The 21,189-nt window shown below is 47.9% G+C and overlaps 1 long non-coding RNA gene across 5 annotated transcripts; it reads left to right on the forward strand.

Annotated features, from left to right (window-relative positions):
* The first annotated feature begins 12,228 nt into the window (after nucleotides 1–12,228).
* LOC119520412 lies at nucleotides 12,229–17,778 on the forward strand. 5 transcript variants are annotated; one of them, XR_005214179.1, is made up of 4 exons: nucleotides 12,229–12,724; nucleotides 14,684–14,768; nucleotides 14,923–15,036; nucleotides 15,149–17,778. It is a non-coding gene; the product is annotated as an uncharacterized LOC119520412 (long non-coding RNA). The 5 variants fall into 5 exon arrangements; XR_005214180.1 differs by having other exon boundaries at nucleotides 14,721–14,768; nucleotides 15,118–17,778; XR_005214178.1 differs by having other exon boundaries at nucleotides 14,721–14,768.
* The last annotated feature ends 3,411 nt before the right edge of the window (nucleotides 17,779–21,189 follow it).

The following is a 21,189-nucleotide window of genomic DNA, read 5'->3' on the forward strand; positions in this document are numbered from 1 at the left end:
CCGAGCTCCCCCAGGGTGCACCCTCTTGGAGCCTGGCTGGTCCGGTCAGTCTGTGTCACCCTCCTCTGCCACAAGGCCTTTGCATATCCTGGAGCACTCTTTCCTCATCCGCATGCTTCTGACACTTAACCCAAGTGTCACTTCAAATCCTGTGCTGTGCACTCTCACAGCTCCATGACCCTCTCTCACCACTGCTTGTAGTTAGACACTCCCGTCTGATGAGTGGCTGTCTCCCACGCGAGACTCCGGGTCTGTTTTTATTCACCTTCTGAATCCCCAGTGTCTAGCACACTGCTTGGCATGTATAGGTAAGAACAAATATTTGTTGAATGACATGACTGAATGGCTAAATGAACTAACACAGTAGGTGCTCAATAATTGCTGGTGGAAGTGCAGCACTGGGCAAGGATGGAGCACAGATCATCTGACACCAGGACTGGTGATTTTCCACTACATATGGCTGCCACAGTGATGCAGATCCAACAGTAAGAAAACCAGAGAGGCCATGAATGCCATAGGAGCTCAGAGCACGAGAGGGTGCTGTGCAATGGGCCAGGAGAAGAGGGACGCCTTCCTGGAGGAGGTGGCACCATATAGTTGTTAAACTCTTGAAGTCATGGGTCTGAGTCCCAGTAATACAATGATAGCTAATATTTACTTAGTTTATTCTAAGTATCAAGCTCTGGTGTACGTACTTTAAATGATTTGTCTCATCTACTCTAATCATAATGTATTGCCATTTAAAATTTTTATATGAGTAAACTGAGGCCTAAAGAGATTAAGTAACTTGTTCAAGGTCACCAATTGAGGTAATATGAACCCAAGGAATCTGACCTCAGTATCTGATCCATATTTTAAAGGCTCAATGATAAGAATAAATGTTTAATGAGCACCTACTATGTGCCAAGCACTTTCTAAACAGTCTACAAATATTAATTCCTTTCATCCCATAAAAACTCTATGAGGTGAGTATCATTATCTTCATCTTACAGGTGAAGAAACTGAGGTCCAGAGACCTCAGATGTTAAGTAACTTGCCTGAGGTCACACAGCCAGCAAGTAGCAGAACAGAGTGGAACCCAGGCAGAATAATCCAGAGTCCATGCTTTTAACACTCCACCTCGCTGCTTCTACTAAATGAATGAGAATTATTATTATTATTAATTATTATTATATTACTGGGACTTTGTAAGGTGGAAAAGGATGGAATAACAGTCTAGCCGAGAAGGAGAGAGGGAGTAGAGGAGACTGGGGGTGCAGACTGTGAGCAGAGAGCAGATTCAGGAAGGAAAGCGTAACATTTGGTTAGGGGCTGGGTCAGTGAGGGTCCCAGCATGGTGGAGCTGAGTGTCCAGGGAGGACTGCAGTGGAGACAAGACATGAGGGATGTGTTGGGATTAAGCTGTGGTGGGATTGCTCCACAGGGGGAAGCTGGCCCTTCCTGCTCACGCAAGAGTCCCCATGGACTGGACTCAGTGTGAGATGTTTGAAAACCAGGAGCGCTAGAGCCAGATGGAGCTGGGGTTGAGTTCCAGCTTTGCTGGGTGGCCTTTGGCAAGGCACTTAACCTCTCTGGGTCTCCATTTCCTTATCTGTAAAGTAGAGGTCATGAGGGGACTTCCTTCATGGGCTTGCTGTTTGGGTGAAATGAGATAATGAATATAAGGCCCTTAGCAGCATGTTTGGCACACAGCAGCCCTTGAATATATTTCACTTTCTTCCCCTGCCCCATCTCTAGGAAGATCTTCTCCCCAATCACCCAGCCGCACCTGAATCTAGATTAAAATCACTGGCTAGTCTAGAAACACCAAGCTCCCCAGAGGCCCCCTGGTCAATAAAGTTGAAGAAGAGAAGGGAATGTCAAGCTACCCAGCTTCAAAATGTGTCCAAGACTGAAAAAAAAAAAAAAAAAGAAGAATCATAATTTATGTCCCTTTCCTTCCTGCTGTGTCAACTCAGGGTTATATAACTGAACTTCTCTGTGAGGCACCCCTCGGGAGCCTCCAAGAGGCAGGGCTGGCAGTGACATAAATAAATATTTCTGTGCTCTCTGCCCCCGGGCTCAGGTTCTGAGCAAACACCGCAGCCTGAAAGGGAGGTTGTGACAAGGAGGAAGCTGGGTGAGGAGCCAGCTCTGGGCTGGAGTCAAGAGCCCCGTGTTCCCGGCCCAGCCCTGCCTTGAAGGACGTGGACACGTCCTGAGCCAGCACATAGGTGATGAGTTTCCATGGGAAAGTGACCCAGGAAGGGAGATTCTAGCGTGGCCTGGGTCACAGAGCCCTCAGGGGGTCCTCCTATGACTGAGTCTGGCCCTCAGGGCCCCTCCAGATATGACCCCCATCCCTCTCCCTCCTGCCTCACCTTCAGCATGTGACTCAGCTTCTCTGAGCCTGTTCCCTCGGCTGTGGACTGGGCTTTATGACTCCCATCTCATTCCTTGTTGTGACAATCAAATGAGATATTCACTATCCACAACAAGTGCCAGTTACTTAACCCAGGCACCTGTGAGGCTGTCACACACACAACTCACTTAGCGATGTGTGCCGACCCCCTCGCAGAGGACCAGGCATACAGCGGGTGCTTATGAACGCTGGCTGGCTTTTCCTGCAAGAAAAATGCCTTCTCACCCATCTCAAGTAGCTCAGTCTCTTCTGAGAATCTTCACAGCATCTCGTAGGTACCTTGGTATAGCACTTACCACCTGAGAGTGCTGTTATTTGCAGACAGATCTGTCTTCTGTTCTATTCTGAAAGGGGCTCCCTGGGAGACAAACCTACCTTAGTTGTGGCCATGCTGCCAGCACCCAGGACAGGGTCTGTCATTTAGAAAATACTTGAATGAAGGAATGAATGCATGCTTGCACAGAGGCTGCATAGAAGGGAAGGGCTTAAGCAGATACCTGAGAATGGGTCAGTTTTGAACATGCACTTGCATCTCCAGGCCCCAGCTGCTGACGATGGGCCTCAGAGCCCCTCTCAGCTCCATGCACACTTGAGGGGTGAGTCCCACCCTCCTGGGTTCCTATGTCACTTGGACCTGGACCATGATCATATTTTTCCAGTCAAAGACTGGGATATTTCTCCTAGCAAAGGTTCCTGGGGCCATGAGGAGTGTAAGAGGGAGTCTGGAAGCTATGGAATGAATGTATAAATTCTGGAACTTCCAGAATAGTCCAGTGGTTTATGAATCACAGTGCCTGGCCATGCCTAATAAATGTTTAGTGGATTTGGAGCAGTGTGATCCTTACCCTGTCTTGGGTCTGGGATATGCTACATGAAGGACCTAAAGCCTTTGGCCTCTTCCCTGGGGAACCACTCACTGGGAAAGGAATTAGAAGTCTGGAATCTCCAAGGGCTTAGCTTTCTGTGCAGTGTCTCTCTGTGGTTCCAATACCTTCAATTGCTTCAAACTAGTTACAGAATAATTTGTCGCCTCAGCAATCAAGGGCTTCCATGAACTTGTCTGTCTTATCCACCAGCACTGTCCCCCCACCCCCACATCCCACCTCCACCTGGCAGAATGAGTGACTTCCCATCGCCTAAACTCACCAGTGCTTCCCAGCTGTAGCAAGTTGGTATTTTCCACCACAGGCTATCCCCCATTCCACATATTCTTCTGCAGTGTGACCCTGCCAAGCCCCCCATCAAGAGGTGGGGACTATTTCTCCACCCCCTTGAATCCAGGGGGGTTCTATGGCTGCTTGGACCAAGAGAATATGGTGGAAGTGACACTCCTAGTTCCAGCCATAGCCCTTTGCTGGCAGCTTCTGCTTCCTGCCGCTCAGAATGCTTGTTCTTGGGAACCTCCCTCTCAGAACCCAGCTGCCATGCTTTGAGAAGTCCAGGGCACATGGAGAGGCCACAGGTAGATGTTCTAGTCGGCAGCCCCAGTTGCGCTCCCACCGACAGTCGGTGTCATCAGTCAGCCATGGGAGTGCGCCATTTTGGATACCCAGCCCAGCTGAGCCTGCAGGTGACTGAAGCCCCAGCCAACATCTGTCTGCAACCATGTGAGAGAGCCTGAGTGAGAACTGCCCAGCTGAGCCCAGTCAATCTAGAGAACTATGAGAGAAAATTAATAAATTGTTGTTTTAAGCCACTAAGTTTTGGAGTGGTTTGTTACAGAGCAAGAGATAACCAGCATATCAGCCTTCATTTCCATGCTCTCTTCCCAACCCTACAGCAATTTAAACCCCGCCTCGACCACGAGACCCAACTGTCCCTCCTCCCTCAGACAGGGACCTCTTCCACCTCGGGCTCTTCTAATAATTATTTACACCATTCATTTTATAATCATGATGGCTTTGGATGGGCACCCCTGGACTGACTCTTCCTTTAAGACATAAAAACTTATTCTAAAAAGAAACTTTATATCACTTCTGAAAAACAGAAAACCAATGGCACTTGCTGAAATAAACCATTAAATTCTAGCTAGACTGTTACTTCCCAAAGTGTCTGAACTCAATGTTCTCCCCTCTTTGTTGAAAGGGAGATTAGCAAGTGTTGCCGTGAGGACACTGGCAGCCAGACCCTGGCTTTCACAGCCTATCAGCTTCCAGATCCCTGGATCACATAACGTTTTAGTGTGCCCTTGAATTCAGCAGTTTCAACGCAGCCACAGGATTCCTCCATTTTACTGATTGTGGCAGAGGCAGAGGACGTGGTGCCCCAATATGGCCGGTTCTGGAGTGTCTTGGGGGAATCCATCTTTTCCGATGTTTTAACAGTCTTAAGTGTATAAAATCCCCTCCTACCTCCTACCTGCTGAGTGCTGCTTCTGTTCCTTGCATTGAACTCTCACGTACACACCCAGATTTTCCACAGCTCTTGCAGGATCTCCTGGATTTCTTTCTTTTATTATTTAAGTATTTCCTCCAAGAGTGTTTTCAATGTGGGTCTTTGTGTGTTCTACCTTCTGAGGCTTTATTTGCCAGAGAATATTTTTATGATGACCTCATGTTTGAATGACAATTTGGCTTGCTTTAAAATTCTAGATCAGAAGTTCTTTCCTTTCAGTTCTCTTAATAGTGTTATTCTTTGACTTCTTGTATGGAGTGTTGTTATTGAGAAGTATAATGTCAATCTGATTCTTGTTGCTTTGAACATGATCTGTTATTTCTCTCTGTTCTTTCACAGTCTTAATTTCACCATATTTGACTGTGGATTTTTCCTTGTTTCTATTGTTGGTTACTCTATGAGTTCCTTTCAATCCAATTTCATTCATTTAAAAAAAATTCTGGAACATTTAATCTCCATTATTTCTTCAATTAATTCCTCTTCTCTATGTTTATTTTTCTTCCTTTTGGGATTCCTACTTCTATCCTCCATATTGTTTAGCTTTTCTTTCTACTTTGTTATTTCTGTATCTTTTTCTGCTGCCTTCTGGGATAGTTCTTAATGTGACCTTCCTCTCCATTAGTTCATTCAACTGTATCCATCTGATATTTATCCCATCTACTGTCTCCTTTATTTTAAACATATTTTTTATGGCTAATATTCCAACTTGGTTCTCTCCTCTGACTTCTTTTTCTTGCACTCTACCAATTTCTTCCCCTGTCTCCTTAAGTATAATTTTCCAGCTTTACTTTAAAATTGTGACCATCTGCTCCAATAATTATGCTTCAGATGGTAGGTGCGGCTTGGTTTGTGGTCTTTCTTTTATAGTAGATGTACTTTTCAGGTGTCTAATTATTTGGGGTGTGAAGTTGAAGTCCCCCCTGGGGCTACCAACCATCTGTCTGGTAATGTGCCCTGCAGAAGGGCCAAAGGCATAAGGAGAGGAGAGAGGAGGTGTTGGAGGCAGAGAGCTACATGGCTACCCCTGCCCCGCTCTTCCGGCTGGCACTTCGCCAGGCTATATCTGCCAGGCTTCACCTCTAAATCCTTGGGGAGAACAGCCCTGGCTGGAGGTAGACTCCTCAGGTAGGACGCCAGCAGCAGCAGTGGGGCATGGATGGAGGGGTGAATGCCTGAGCCCTTGCCTGTCTGATCCGTTCCTCACTCCAGCAGGGCTTACTCTGCGGCTGGAGCCCTAAAGGGGTGGGCAGCAATTGTCCCAAGACAGAGAGCTGGGACCCAAAGCAGATAAGCTTCCCTAAAGGGGAGGACGAGTGGAAAGATTAAGACTTCAGGCTCTGAGGCCGGTCAAACTATCGTTGATTCCACAAACATTTCTTGAAAGCTTGAATGCACCAAGGACTCGTGCTGGGTGATGGGGAGATAGATGGTGGGAAACAGGACACAGTCCTTACCCGCATGGAGGTTATACTCAGGTCCAAACCTTGGCACCTCCACTTGGGCAACTCACTTAGTCTTTCTGAGCCTCAGTTTCCTCATCTGCAAAGTGGAGATGATAGTCCCTAGCCGCAGGGTTGCAGGTGACAGTGTCTGTCAAGTGATTAGCACAATGCCTGGCACACTGGAAGCTCTAAAAATGTTTATTATTGTTATTATTATTATTATTAATGATATTGTTCCCGGGGATTAGGTAAGAACTTGGAGCTGCTTCTAAAAGACAAATAAATCCCCTTTCATCCTCTGGGCAAACCGGTTACCACTAACATCTATGACTGGAGAGAGGTAGAGGTAGGGTGTCTGGAATTTCGGAGAAAGAGGATTGAGTGGGCTTGGCTCTTAGAAAATCTGTGTTAAAAGCAGCAAGGCGGGGACAAACCAAACAAACCAAGTTCCATTTTCCAGAGAGAACTATGAATACCACTAAAGATTTCAGATAACTAGTCACTTTTCCCCAGTTTTTTGCTCGCTCTTTCTTTTTTTTCAATTGCTAAAAGTCAGTACTGTGAGGAGGGTGGAGGTTACACAGCAACGGGCATGGGCTGAAATCTCAGCCCTGGTACTTGTCAGCTCCAGGGCTGACACCTCTATCAGGCACCGTGCCCACAATACTTTTAGGGGCCCATGAAAATGTTTTTGTTTCTTTCGAAATCAGAAGAGAAAGTGAACTTTCAGATTGAAGAAAATGTTATAATATATAATATCAATATATACACCTTTATGCCAGTCATAAATATAATTACAATTTTATATTTATATATATAGAGATGAAGGGGACCACGAAGGCAAAATTACCTAGGGCCTATGTATACCCCATCATAAACACACACATATGTCTAACTAAGAGTCATGTGCTAGAAAGTTAAAGCAGCAGTATTTGAAATAAACTGAAACTAGAAGCTATCCAAATGCCTTCATCTGTGGGCTGGATAAGTGAATTGTGGTGAGTCACACAATGTAATATATACACAGCAATAAGAATGAATGTTTTATATATACAGCAGTAAGAATGAATGTTTTGTGATTCGTGCAAAATATAGAAGACTCTCACAACATGATTTTTAACAAAAGAAGCCAGATACAAAAGAGTCAATACTGCATGATTCAAAACTGGGTAAAACCTATCTATGGCATTAGAAACCAGAGCAGTGGTTACCCTTTGATTGGGGAGTACCTGGGAGGGACACAAGGGAGCTTCTGGGGTGATGGAAATGTTCTATGTCTTGATCTGGGTGCTGGTGCCACAGATGTGTTCAGTTTGTGAAAATTCATCTAGTTGTACATTTACATTGTTAATATAAAGAATAAAAATATATATGGATTCTAATAATACTATTCCCTTGCTAAAAAGTGATTAATGTCTGTATAATAAATATAAACTGTCAGCCGGCAAAAAAAAAAAAAAAAAAAAAAAAATTACCTAGGGCCTATGGTTAGCCCAGAGACATTGGGCAAGTTGCTTCATCTCTCTAAACCTCGTTTCTCAGGAGAGAACCAGGAAATAATAATATCCACCTCTTGGGTATGCTGTAGGGGGACATTAAGCACTGGGGGGCCTGGCTTTAGGACACGCTCAGTAAACAGGAATTAACCACGTTTCCCTTTGGGACCTGCAGGCCAAAGCCTTAGGAAACTTTCAGGGGGGTTATGGGATTGGGTAGAGTAGTGGGGGGACAAATAACACAATTGCCTTTTATTGCACAACAGACATAAGAGCTATCCCCAGGTCTCCACAGCTGGAAGCTTCAAAGCAAAGTTACACTCTGCTGGGGTCTACAAGAAACCAGACAAATGGGCAGCAAAAAGGGCTCTCTGGATTCCTAGTGCAGGGCTCAAGGCGGGGGTTAGCACTTAAGAAGTGGAATGAATGAATGAATGAATGAAGAGTGAATTGTGTGAGAAATCTTGAGACAGTGTGTCCCAAAAGTTGGCTCCACAGGCTCCCCCGATAGTTCTCCAAAGGGGAAGGGAAACCAGCATTTTTAAAGTGGTGACTGTGGATAGTATTTTCTCTGTTTAATAAATTAGGAAAATGAGGCCCAGCTAGGTGACCTGGCTTGAGCAAGATTCCAAGGATTGAAAGCAGAGATACAGTGCTCCAGCTCCTGCTCATTTGCCATCCACATTGCTGGTACTGCCTGAGGCTGCAACTTAGGAAGGCATGGTGGTCCTCCAGGGTTTGCACTGGTCTCTGAGAGGCCTCTCTTTCTAATACTGCCCACCCCCATATCCTTGAGGCCTCAGGAGGTGCTGGAGGACCTGGCAGCCCCACTGGGGGCCCCACAGCTCAGGTGTGTCTGACCCAGGCAGGAGGCCGCGCAGAGCAGGCCTCGAGGCTGGCGGGAGAACAGACCTCTCTGTCTTAGAGACTGGCACACCCTCTTTTCCTTCCACAGGCCAAAGTGTAGCCGCTACCCCTGGGAGTTTCAAACCACATGCAAAGTTCCAGCCCCGCTGCCCTGCTTTGGCCCCACTCCCTCAGCTTTCCCTGCACCCCAGCCCTTCTCAGGAATCTGCAATCAGCCCCCTTCCTCACTTCTTGCCTCCTCCTGCCTACCTGGATCTATAGTTCTGACCAGGCATTTATTTCAGTGCAAAAGAGAAGTGATCTATCCTGCCAGATCCCAAAGCAAAGCATGGGATGCCGGAAGCTGAGATGCAAACCACCAGATCAGAAGGCCTGATGGATGGAAATGGGGACTGCAGTAGGGGAAGTAGGCATGGGGCTTTGAGGTTGTCCAGGACAAACAAACACACTGGCTGCAGAGCCCCTCGTAGGGCAGTGTGCAGAGAAGTGTGCACTTAACCCAGGCTGGCCAGCAATGGCTCAGCCCAAGCTAGAGAGGCTCCTACTTGGGATATTTTTCTTCAACTATCAAACACGTATCTTTGAAAAAACAAAAGGAATATTTGTCATTTTGGATCTTTATTTTAATCATCAGTGAAGTTTTATTGGGCAACGTGAAATCCCGTCTTTCCTTTTTCTTTTTCTTTTCTTCTTTATTTTTATACCTTCCATTTCATTTAATTGGAAGATTGAAAAATAAAGAAAAACGTTGGTGCATTTGCAAATTCCAAAGAATTTCATAGCCTGCTGTAGTGAGAAAGCATTTGGAATTAGGGGACTTGAGGCCTCTTGTAATTCTACATGACCTCGTGTCACATCCTCTCTGGATCCCAGTTTCCTCACCTTTAAAATAAGGGAGTGGGCTTTATTACCTTTAAGGGTCCCTCTAGCTCTAATACTCCATGACCCTGGGATCTAATATAGCATCTATGTCCCAAGAGTGACGGGCTGGGGGTCAGCTTTCCTGTAGGTTTCTGGGGGACTATTTGTCAGGGGCATGTAGAGCAACAGCCCTGGGAGAAGCACCAAGAGCCCCCAGGCCCCTCCCTCTGGTATAAATGTCTACAAGTAGCAGGTCCTTTCCTGAGAAAAGACAGGGACTTGGTGGAAGAGAGGGCAGAAGGTAGAACACGTGAGAAGGGAGACACACTCCAAGGTGGGGGTAGGGACTGGACAATGGAAAAAGACACTTGTGGTCCTTATGTTACTTTTGTCAGAAAATGCTCTCCAAGGAGCACTGAGGCTCTCCTCTCTCAGAGCCAGGAGCCCCAGTCCTCAGCCTGGGTTTATGCATTCCACAAATATTCATTGAGCACCTACTACATGCCAGACTGTGCTGGTGGGGAGACTGAGGGAGAGGCAGGCCTGCTCCTTGTTCTCATAAAGTTTCCAGTCCAGTGGGAAACCCAGATATTAAACAAATGATGGTGACTAGTTATGGACAGTGCCGCAAGGAGAAGCTTAGAACTTGGCACTTTTAGGGGGTGCAGTGCCTCATGTTCCCCTAAATCTCTCACTTTCCCTTCAAACCCTTGCTTCTCACATATTCCTGCATCCTGGGCGGATGAAACCCCAACACGGTTGACCTATCAGGGCGTCAGAAAAAGTGAAGCCCCTAACTTTGCTTAGAGAGGCTCTACCTCAAGGGATCAGCTCCCTCCCAGCCTGAGGCAGGAGTGTCCACAGTCTACACTGGGACAGAGGCCCCAGCACTGGCCAAGGGGAAAAGCTGGTTGATGTGAAACCACTGCACCAGTGGTTCCCAGTGCCCACCGTGTGCTGGGCTCATCACACACCCCCAGGCTTGGCACCACACTGCTGCCCCCTTCGGCCCACTTTGCCACCAGCCAGCACAGAGACTAGGCAAGGATGAGACAGGGAGTACCCCTCCCACGAAGGGTGCCTGAAGCCCTCCTCCCCGTTCATCCTCCCTTCCCATGAGGTCTTGTGGTCCTTTGTGCTCTCTTGCTCTCCCTGCCCTTTATCCCTATAAGCCTGTGGGGCGGGTGCCTAGAGGACATGAGAAAGGCATCTGATCTACCTAGAATTCCAGCTTCTTCATCTACCCCACGTGGCTGCTGGGATTTAGGATTCCAGGATTTTATGCTCCCCCCTCCACCTCTGTGCTTTGGCTATACCCATCGTTCCCCCCCCCCCAAAAAAAGGGAGGGCCTCTAATCTACTAGTCTGGGTTTATGTTTCCACTGTCTCATTCACCTAGACCACTGAGGGCTCCTATAGCCACACCCATCTGTTACTACCTAGCCAGCTCTAGATTCACTACCACATGTTGACAATTTACCATGTTCCCAGGGTTGCATTCATTCATTCATTCATTCAACAAATATGTATTGAGACTCCCCACATGCCAGGCACCATGCTGGTTTTGGGGATACAATGGTAAGCCAGATAAACAGGTCTCTGCTCCCAAGGAACTATATATAGTCTGGGGGGTAGTAATAGCTTAGGTTCATTGAGTGCCTTAGACCTTGTACTAAGCACTTTTTATCTGACTTAATCTATCAGAGAAATGGATCCCTATCAATTGTAACTGAACCCTAGAGAGATGAAGGGACTTGAGTTTGACAGCCTTGGTTAAGTAAGGGGCGAGGCAGGGATTCCAACCCCCAGGCTGATTCCAAAGCATGGATTTCTAATCACTCTGCTTTCTTTCCCAGCCTCACTAAAATCCCACATCCTCCGGGGAGCCCTCTGAGATTCTCCACAGACTAGAGGGCTTCCTCCGTCCCTCTAAGCCAATCCTTGTATTTGACACACCCACCTCCTCCTCCCATCATGACATCCAGAGAGCTGTCTCCACATCTTTCCTCTGGAGCAGCTAGTCCTGTGAGCGGAGCCAAAAGCTGCTCCAAATGTGTCTGTTGAAGTTGCTGATCTGATGGAACCCGCCGCCTGGGTTCCTTCCCCCGGTGTGGGGTTTTCACCTCACGGAATTGCAGATCTCCCTCCCCGAGGGGCTCGGCTGCATGGGCAGCAGTCCCACCCGTCAAGATGCCCTTTGCACAGATGAGGCAAACATGGATCCCAAGTGGTTCCAAGCCCCGTCTAACCTCCCCGCTGGCCGAATCAGCTCCCTTTTCTTCCAGGGAGGGGGTGTCCCAGTCCCTTCGCTGGAGGTTTGGGTTAAGGGCGGAACAGGGAAACGACTGTCACTTGGGTGTTCCAACTACGAACCCTCAAATGCCAGCTGGTTCTAGGCGCGCTTCCCGGTGCTCAGTTGAGCTCGATTGCACCACGGGCCACCTGTACGCAACCCACCCCCATCTCCAATCGCCACCGGAGGTGACCCAGCTCTCTCCCACCACCCCCAGACCACCGCCCTCGCGAGCTGACACCGGGCACTTCCTCCAACAGGAGTGGGGACAGGACTGGGACCCTCCTCGTCCCCCCACGTCCTGCCTCTCCTTGGCCCAGCGCTGCCGGCAGGTGCCTCTTACCTCCTCGGACGAGCCCTGCTCGCCGGCCGCCTGCTCCCCGCCGCACTCCCGGCTCTAGGTCCCAGCCGCCCCCGCAGCCGCCCCGCCTCTACCCGCCCGGGACCCCGCCCCCGGCCCCGCCCGCGCAGGTGATCCCCGGGAGCGGCCGAGCTCGCCCCTCGCCCCACCTCCGCCTCGGGGCAGCGGGGGCCGCGCTGGGGGCACCAGGGTCCGGACGCTGGAGCGGCGGCGCCTCCCCGCGGTGGCCCCGGGCCCCTCTCGGACCGGGGTCCTTTGGGGGCTCCGGTTCTGGCACCCCCGGGCACCCAGTCCACCAGGCCGCCTGCATCGTCCAGGTTAGACTCCTCAGGCGGCAAAAGGGGAGGAAGGAGCCTCCCAAATACTCCAGGCCGCATGCGAGCTCCGGGGAAGTTGTCTAGATGTCTTCAAAGTGGCGTTACGCTCATCAGATGGGAGGGTTTGGAGCAGGTTGGGATTTCGACAGTCACAGAATGTCAGACCAGGAGGAAGCTGGTGTCCCCGCGTCACACAGCAGCGGGCGTCGAAAACTCCGCCCGCGTCTCCGCCAGCAGACTGTCGCTTTGGATTCCGCTGTGTCCCGCAGCCCTGCTCAGTGCCCCGCACACAGTAGGTTCTCGATAAATAGTCATAGATTGACAGAGAGAAGGGCTGAGGGGAAAGCCAACCCCAGTGCTTTCAAAAGGCGAAACGGTGGCCCAGGAGGCAGAGGCGATTGCCCCCAGTGGCAGGAAGTCATTGAGGGACCCAGGAGCAGACAGAAGTTACCTCCTCCTGTTTTCAATTTATTTCCAGAAAGGGATTGGTTAGGGGTCCATTGCTTTGCCATTGGGTGCCTGTGAGGTGCTTTCGAAGCCCTGATAACTTCCCCCCAGGTTGGCTGAGAATTGATTAAGAGTCCACTGTATTTCCTAGAAAACTCCGAAGTGTGTATTTATTAACAAATATTGAGAAGTATAATGCTGTAATTCTGCTTCTTTACCAAAGACGGTAAGCCACACCCTTTGGCCCCAGAAAGCGTCCCTGTGGTGGGGGAGGCAGACCTGTCCACCACGGAGGGGCCGGAGGAAGGGAGGGAAGCCCTGAGCCCCCACACCAAGGAGTGTGGCACTATCCTGCCACTTAAGGATTTTTCCGGAAGCTGTTCCTGGGGGTGTGAGTGGGGCACAAGTCTTGAAGTCAGGCGGTCCTGGTTTCGAATTCTGGCTCCATTACTAACTAATTGAGAGATGAGAGCAGTTTTCTTTAACCTCTCAGGACAGCCAGAGGCAGTTCCTTTCCGTCAAATGAAGAGAATATACTTACCTCACAGTGGTTGAGGTGAGGATTAAAAATGCGATAATGCTTGCAAGGTGCTAGACAAACAGGAGAATTATAATGTTAAGTGGTTGGGGGTGGTAAAACGTGGCAGCTAGAAAGCTGTTCCCTGAAAGCCGTGTGGTGGTTTGGTTGCCAAAGAGTCATGTTCATTCTCTGAGCCCTGAGTCACTGACTCTTCTGTCAGGGCTGGGTGGAACTTGGAGACCTTCTACTCTCCCCTCATTTTCCACCCGTGGAGTCTGAACTCAGGGAAGTGAGGAAACATACCAGTACCTTGCTGCCAGGTAAAGGCAGAGGCCTCCTAACTCCCAGTCCAGAACTCACCTGACCCTATGGAGTCAACTTATTCTTGGGGCAAGCCAGGAACAGGTCAAGCTAAGGTGCCACATCAGGCAATAGGGAACGTGATTATCAACATGATTATCAATCATACTGTTTCCACAAGATTGGCAACAGATTGCAATTCTAAATGATGGAGAACAGTCAAGCCAAGTTGCTATGTAATAGAGGCACAAAACATACAGATACACAGGCATTTCCAACACATTAAGATTTGTGTATAAATAGAAAATGAAACTGGCATATATAAACTATGCTGATTATGATTTGAAGGGAAACTGATGGAATGCAAATAATTGTGGTTCTTTCTGTGTTCCTTTTTTCTGTAAAGTTGATGATGTTTATGCAAAACAGTTTTAAAAGTTGCGTATAAAATTACTTATAAATTTGCTTATAAAATTACCTGGCAAACCATCCTTGTTTCAGATGTACTATATATATATATTAGATGCTGGGAGATTTAAAAACTTAAAAAAAACCGCCTCTTCCACATGGAACATATGGAAATACAATGAGTCATCTTTCCCTTTCTTATTAACACAGGCTGATGCTACAAACTAGCCTCTGAGAGCTGGGGTTTAATCTCCCAGCCAGGACTGTCCAGCCCCACTTCTCCCCTCCCAGCCTTGATCTGCTGTTTATGGCTTTTGAGATGGTTGCTGGGGAAACCAGCAAATGTCATGTAGAATTAGAATGCAATTTCAGAGGAGAGACGAAGCACAGAGAGTCATGACTCCAGAGAAACCCAAGTCCACATTGATTAATCCAGTACACACACACACACAAAAGAGGAAGCAGAGATATCTAGGCCATAATTCCTTGCCTCAACCACTCACCCACCTTGCGGGGAGAGGAGTGAGTAGCAAAGGCCAAAAAGACTCAGAAGCCACAGTTCTTGATTCTCTACAGGACGTGCCCCGTGATTTTCCACGTGGCTTTTTCCCAGGTTGACGTGCTCCAAGTGGGACCCAGGGATGAGACGTGGAGAAGGAAGGTACAGTACCCTTCCCATGCGCTGCTGTCCTGTGTGCGTGTTAATTCCCAGTTCACCTCCGAGAGCATCTGGGGGGTGGGTGGAGGGTGAGGAGCAGAGGTGAAGTGGGATGAGTCAGGGGTCATAACCTCCAGCAAGCCCTCTATCCCTCCAGGTCTCCATTTTCTCATCTGTGAAATGGCAGTTTGGCCTGCTTGGTCTCTGAGGCCTCTTCCAGCTCCACGGCCAGCTCGATGATCACAACTGCCCCTTTAAACAGGCAGCCCAGGTAATTACAGGCAGCTTCCTCATTTGTATGCTTATTTTTAGGAACCCCATGATTCAGTGTGTTTGTGCAAATAATTTGCAGGCAATTACAAGGGAAAAACTTCTATTCCCAGAACTCCTGAAGTAAGAAAATGAGAAGCTACAAGTTAAGTCCTTTGGCCATTAGTCAAGTTTCCATGGAAGCTGCTCTTCTCTTGTCAAGGAACCTACCTGTGCTCTTATCCCAGGGACTCAAGGAGCACCTCACTGGCGGCAGCTAGCCCACTCAGACACCAGCTCAGCTGCTGGACCCCCTCCCCTCATGTCTCCTGGTTTCCCCCTAACATCATAGACACCCTCGGAAACCCAGAGCAAGGGTACAAAGAACAGGCACTGAGAGAAGAAACCGTTCAACAGCTACTTCATTTACTTGCTGTGTGACCTCAGGCATGTGTCCCAGCCTCCCTGGGCTTTAGTTCCCTCTTCTATAATTCATTCAATGACTATTTATGAGTGCCTACTATGTGCCAGCAGTGAACAAGAGAAATGAAAATCCCTGCCATTAAGGTGGGGTGGGCGTAGGGGATAGTGAAATAAACAAAATAAAAACAATAAAAATAAATACACCAATGATATGGTATGTTGGAGGGTGAAAGTGCTCTGGAGAAAAATAAAGGGAAGGAGGCCCTGTGTCCACCAACAAGGGTTGCTGTGAGGATTAAATGAGTTAACTCCCGTAAAATTACTTCATCCAACAATTGTCAGGTATACAAATGTAAAGAGCAATTAAATCATTGTAGATGTACATTTTGCAGAATGAATTTACAGTGATTCTAAATGCCAAGAAAATGTGGTCATCCAGGGAGGAAGAGCCCCAAATGGCAGGGATCTGAATGTGCTCTCAGCCCTGGTTGCCCCTTGGCAGCGCCTGGGAGCTTTGGGGTGGGCCAGGTGTTCATGCTTTCCGCAAGCAACCCAGGGCATGGGACTGTGCTTCAGCCTTGCGAGTCACTGAGGCTGCCCTCTTCTTGTACCTGAGGAGCCTGAGGCACGCAGAGAGGGAGTGACCCGACTGGGGGCTGACCCAGGGCTCCTGGCACCCAGGAGGGTCACTCAGCGCGCCATTCCCCTTGGCACGGGAGCCCCTACCGGGGGTCACGGCCTTGCAGCCTTCCTCCCTCCCCGCAGGCCCACGCGTCTCTCCTTTCTGAGGGGTAAGCAGCCAGCCGACGGCTCTGATTGACAAACGAGGGGCGTGACTCTCCTCGGAGACGACGGGACTGTGGATCTTCCAAGTTCAGGTTCTTTAACAGGTCGCCACCCAGGGCTGTCTGCTGCCCTCGGCGCTGGAACGGGAAGCGACTTGGTTTGCTTCCTCTTCCCGGAGAGCGTTGCCTTCCAAACGGCTCCATCGGGACCCTACTGCTCCTGCAAGACCTGGTTCATTTTGGGGTTCTTTTTCCCGGGGCCTCGAGTTGAACGCTTTTACTTGGTCTTGGTCCTTTTGTTTTCTAACATGCGTTTAAGGCTACCCTGCATTTTCCTCCAATCCCGCTGTGGTCACACCCCACGGGTTTTAATAGGTAATACTCTGGCTGTTCCTTTCCAAAAATGAGTTTTTCCAAAAACGGTTCTCTTTTCCTCTTTAACCAAAGAGATATTTAGTAGGTAGTTTTGAATTTCCAAGTGGTTAGATTTGTTTTTCTTTTTGCAGTTCATTTCAAATTTTATCACATTATGGTTTGTGAATGCAGCATGTAGGGTTTCTGCTTTTGTAATTTGTTGACAATTTCCTTGTGGCCTAATATCTGATGATTTTAATCGACGTTCAATATATGCTTGAAAGGAATACATAATACCTGCTTTTATGAGGTACAAAGTCATATATAAAGACATTTTATATATGTGCACGTAATAAATACATTATTATCTAATAAATGATATGATGATGTACCACGATACTAGATTATATTAGTATACATTATATAATATATATTTATGTATTTACATAATGTTATATATATTACATATCGTATGTAAGGGACCTGTTTAATTATCTTATTTACATCTTCACTATCTGTATTCATTTTTGGTCTATCTGGTCTGTTGAGAGATACTTTAAACTCTCCCCTTTCTGTCCATATCCCATCTTCTCCAGGAACTTTCTCCCAACACTCCAGGCAGGCTTTGCCTCAAAGCTGACTGCTGCCGCTGAGATACGAAGGGTTGGGAGTAGTCATCAGCCAGCCAATAAATAACCGGTGCCCTAAGCCTAACTTTGTCCTCCTGTGTCCTTTTTCCCCTAAGCCTGGGGTGCCATTCCTCTTTAAGGTCCTGCTTTGCCGTCAGGCCTTTCCAACGCACTTCCCTGATTATCTGTTGCACTTGACAGCTGCCTTTTTGCCAAAAAAATAATAATAACGCATGCCTGGCTTGCCTTCTGGGCTACTGTGAAGACCAAAGGAGATAATGAATGTGAAAATGCTTTGAAACAATGAGGTATAAATGTCAGTTGTTATTGTCAAATTAATTGCAATAATTAAATTAATAATCAAACCTGTCATGATTGGAATGCAAAACTTGGGGAATGTACTATGGCCCAGCGTGGAATCTATTGTGGTGCAACATTGTCAAGGACCATCCTAGCAATCCAGAGGCGACTGTAAATCAAGGTGGCAGATTGCTCAAGAAACAAAGCACAGCACCCTGAGGAGCTCTTTTCATACAATGGATTATAGAGTGGCATTTTGCAGTCAGGAAGTGCTCCCCAAAGTACCCTTTGGGAAGAATGTGATTTGTCAAGGTTTTGCTTCTCTTGTGTGAAACTTGGTGGCTCTTTGTTTAGATTTCACCCCCATGTGATTTTCCCGATGGGTGTTCTTAATGATTCTACACAGTAAGGAAATAAACAACCTCCAAGGGAAAATCCTTTTCTTTCCGAATGAGGGGGAAGAGAGAGTAGTCCCCCCTAAGTAGTATGTCAAGAGGTTGGAATGGTTTTCTCCCTCCCACCAGGTCAGCCATCAAATACTCACAATAACCATGTTGTTATTTCTTTAGGGCATGTTATATGCCGGAACACTGCTAGGCGATTTGCAAGTGTCATCACTCACCCTTACTGCAAAGTAAATTTGATTATTCCCATTTTTCAGATGAGAACACTGAGGCACACAGCAGTTAGCAGTAGGGGTTTTGCCCCAAGTCATGCAGTGGTCAGCCGAGTCCAATCCACGTCGGAGTCCTAAACCTGGCTCCCATGCTTTCCCTGCAGAGATCCTCGCCACCTCTAGCTGCCCCTCCAGCCGAAGTCTCCTACCTGGGTGCCCACTACTTCTTCTCCGTGCTGTGGGGAATGCACCCCCCACTCTGTCGGGTTGGTGGTCCTGAAGCCCCCCTTGCACAATCCTTCACTTCTGCTCTTTCCAAAAGCAACAATAACAGTCTAACCTGTGGGGTAAAGGCCCAACCCCCCACCTGATATTCTGTCCTTCAACCCCCAAGGTCAGCCTCCCTACCTCCTGCTCTCCTGGGCCAGCTCTGGGAGGGGCTGATTTAGTCACTCTGCTCTTCGACCCTCCTTTGTTTGACTCTTCCTCCTCTGCAACCTCTTTCCTCTTTGTCTCCACCTGCTGGAAGCTTACTCCTTCTTCACAGCCAACTCTCCCCTCCTCGCTCATTCTCCATCCCCAGAATGCATGCATGCACTCATTCATCCATGCACTCATGCACTCATGCACTCATCATGCAGAGCTGAATGATGATTGGCACAGAACAGGCATTGGGCATGGTGCTAGACATAGCTCTAACTCCAGAGGTGTGAACAGGTAATTACAATCCAATTCAATACCCCTTGACAATATCAAGTGACAATGATGCACCAAGCACCATGGGAATATGTTGATGTGACTCCTGCCCCAGTGGAACTCACCGCCTGGTGGGGGAGACCCCCAGTGCAATGGAATAAACACACGGGAGGGGCCCTAACCCAGACTTGGGCGGTGGGGGTCAGGGAAGTCTTGAGAACCAGAGAAAGTATCATCTAGCTCTGCCTGAATGGTTCTGGAAAGATTTCCCAGAGTAGAATACATTTAAGCTGGGAATTAAAGATGAGAAGGAATTTGCCGGGAGGAGAAGAGGGGTAAGGACCTTCTGCATGGAGGGGCAAGGGCATTCCACATGGATGGCCCACACTTGTAACATGTGGAGCCAGGAAGGGGCATGGGGTGTTCGGGACCAGGGCAGTTGAATGTGACAGGGGTGAGGCACACATGGGAGATGAAGGTGAGGGATGGGTTGAGTTCAGTTTTCAAGGAGTCTTGACTAGTTTGCTAAAACATGTGGACTTTATCTTGTAGGCCAAAGGGCTAGCAGAGGCCATTTGAACAAGGAAGTGCTCTACCAGATTTGGTTTTTTAAAAGAGGGATTTTGGTGGCAGGATGCAAGATGCACAGGAGTGCATAGGCGGGGAGGCAGGGAGAGCAGTGTGGAGCCTAGACCTGAAACCAAGGCCAGGGCAGCAGGACTGAGAGGAGACCACTCCTGCGTGTGGTCTACATGTGGTGCTGACATGACAAATTCTGGATTCAAGTTTGACATGGAGACAGAAGTCATAATGACTTACTCCTGCTACTCCTAGATTGTGGATGGGTATGTAGCAATGACATTGAACACACTGGGAATTATAAGAGGAAAAAGTTGTAGGAGTGTTCCAGTTTGTTAATGCTGCCATTATGCAAAATACCAGAAATGGATTGGCTTTTGTAAAGGGGATTTATTAAGTTACAAATTTACAGTTTTAAGGCCATAAAAGTGTCCAAACGAAGGCATCAACAAGAGGATATTGTTCTAGTTTGCTAATGCTGCCAGAATGCAAAACACCAGAAATGGATTGGCTTTTATAAAAGGGGGTTTATTTGGTTACACAGTTACAGTCTTAAGGCCATAAAATGTCCAATCGGGTACCTTCACTGGAGGATGGCCAATGGTGTCTGGAAAACCTCTGTTAGCTGGGAAGGCACGAGGCTGGTGACTGCTCTAGAGTTCTGGTTTCAAAATGGCTTTCTCCCAGGACATTCCTCTCTAGGCTGCAGTTCCTCAAAATTGTCACTCTTATTTGCTCTTGGGTAGTTTTTCGTCTCTTGGTTTCTCTGGAGCAAAAGTCTGCTTTCAACGGCCATCTTCAAATTGTCTTTCATCTGTAGCTCCTCTCTCAGCTCATGTGCATTCTTCAAAGTGTCCCTCTTGGCTATAGCAAGCTCGCCCCTTCTGTCTGAGCTTATATAGTGCTCTAGTAAACTAATCAAGGCCTATGCTGAAAGGGCAGGGCCACACCTCCATGGATATTATCCAATGAAAGATTTCACCCACAGTTGAGTGATCACATTTCCATGGAAACATCCAATCAAAAGTCTCCAACCCAATCAACATCAATACGTTTCCTGCCCACACAAGACTGCATCAAAGATAATGGTGTTTTGGGGGACATAATACATCCAAACCAGCACAGATACCTTCAATGAAGAATGGCCAATGGCGTCCGGAACACATGTGTCAGCTGCGAAAGCACATGGCTGGTGTCTGCTGTTCCTGGGTTGTGTTTCAGCTCCTCTCTCAGCCCCTGTGCATCCTTAGCTTAGCATCTCCAAATGTCCTTCTGTCCACAACTCCAAGCATCTCTGAGCATCTCTGTCAGCTCCCAAGCATCTCTCCAAAAGTCTCTCTCAGCTGCTCTTGGGGCATTCTGATGGTTAGGTCTGATGGTTAGCTTGACCAGGTGATGGTACCCAGCTCTCTGGTCAAGCAAGCACTCGCCTAACTGTTGCTGTGAGGACATTTGTGGCTGGTTAATAAACCAATAGGCTGGTTTATTAAATCATCAGTCAATTGGCTACAGCTGTGATTGATGACATCAGTGAAGGGTGTGTCTTCCACAATGAGAGAATGCAGTCAGCTGGATTTAATCCAATCAGTTGAAGACTTTTAAGCAAGACAGATAGAGGACCTTCACTTCTTCTTCGGCTGACCAGTGAAGCGTTTCCTGAGGAGTTTGTTGAAGTTGCCAGTTCATTTCCTGAGGAGTTCATCAAACATCTTCATTGGAGTTGCTAGTTTGCTGCCTGCCTTATGGAATCTGGACTCGTGCATACCCACAGTTGTGTGAGACACTTTTATAAA

Source organism: Choloepus didactylus, chromosome 2, assembly GCF_015220235.1.
Source record: "Choloepus didactylus isolate mChoDid1 chromosome 2, mChoDid1.pri, whole genome shotgun sequence".
NCBI lineage: Eukaryota > Metazoa > Chordata > Mammalia > Pilosa > Megalonychidae > Choloepus > Choloepus didactylus.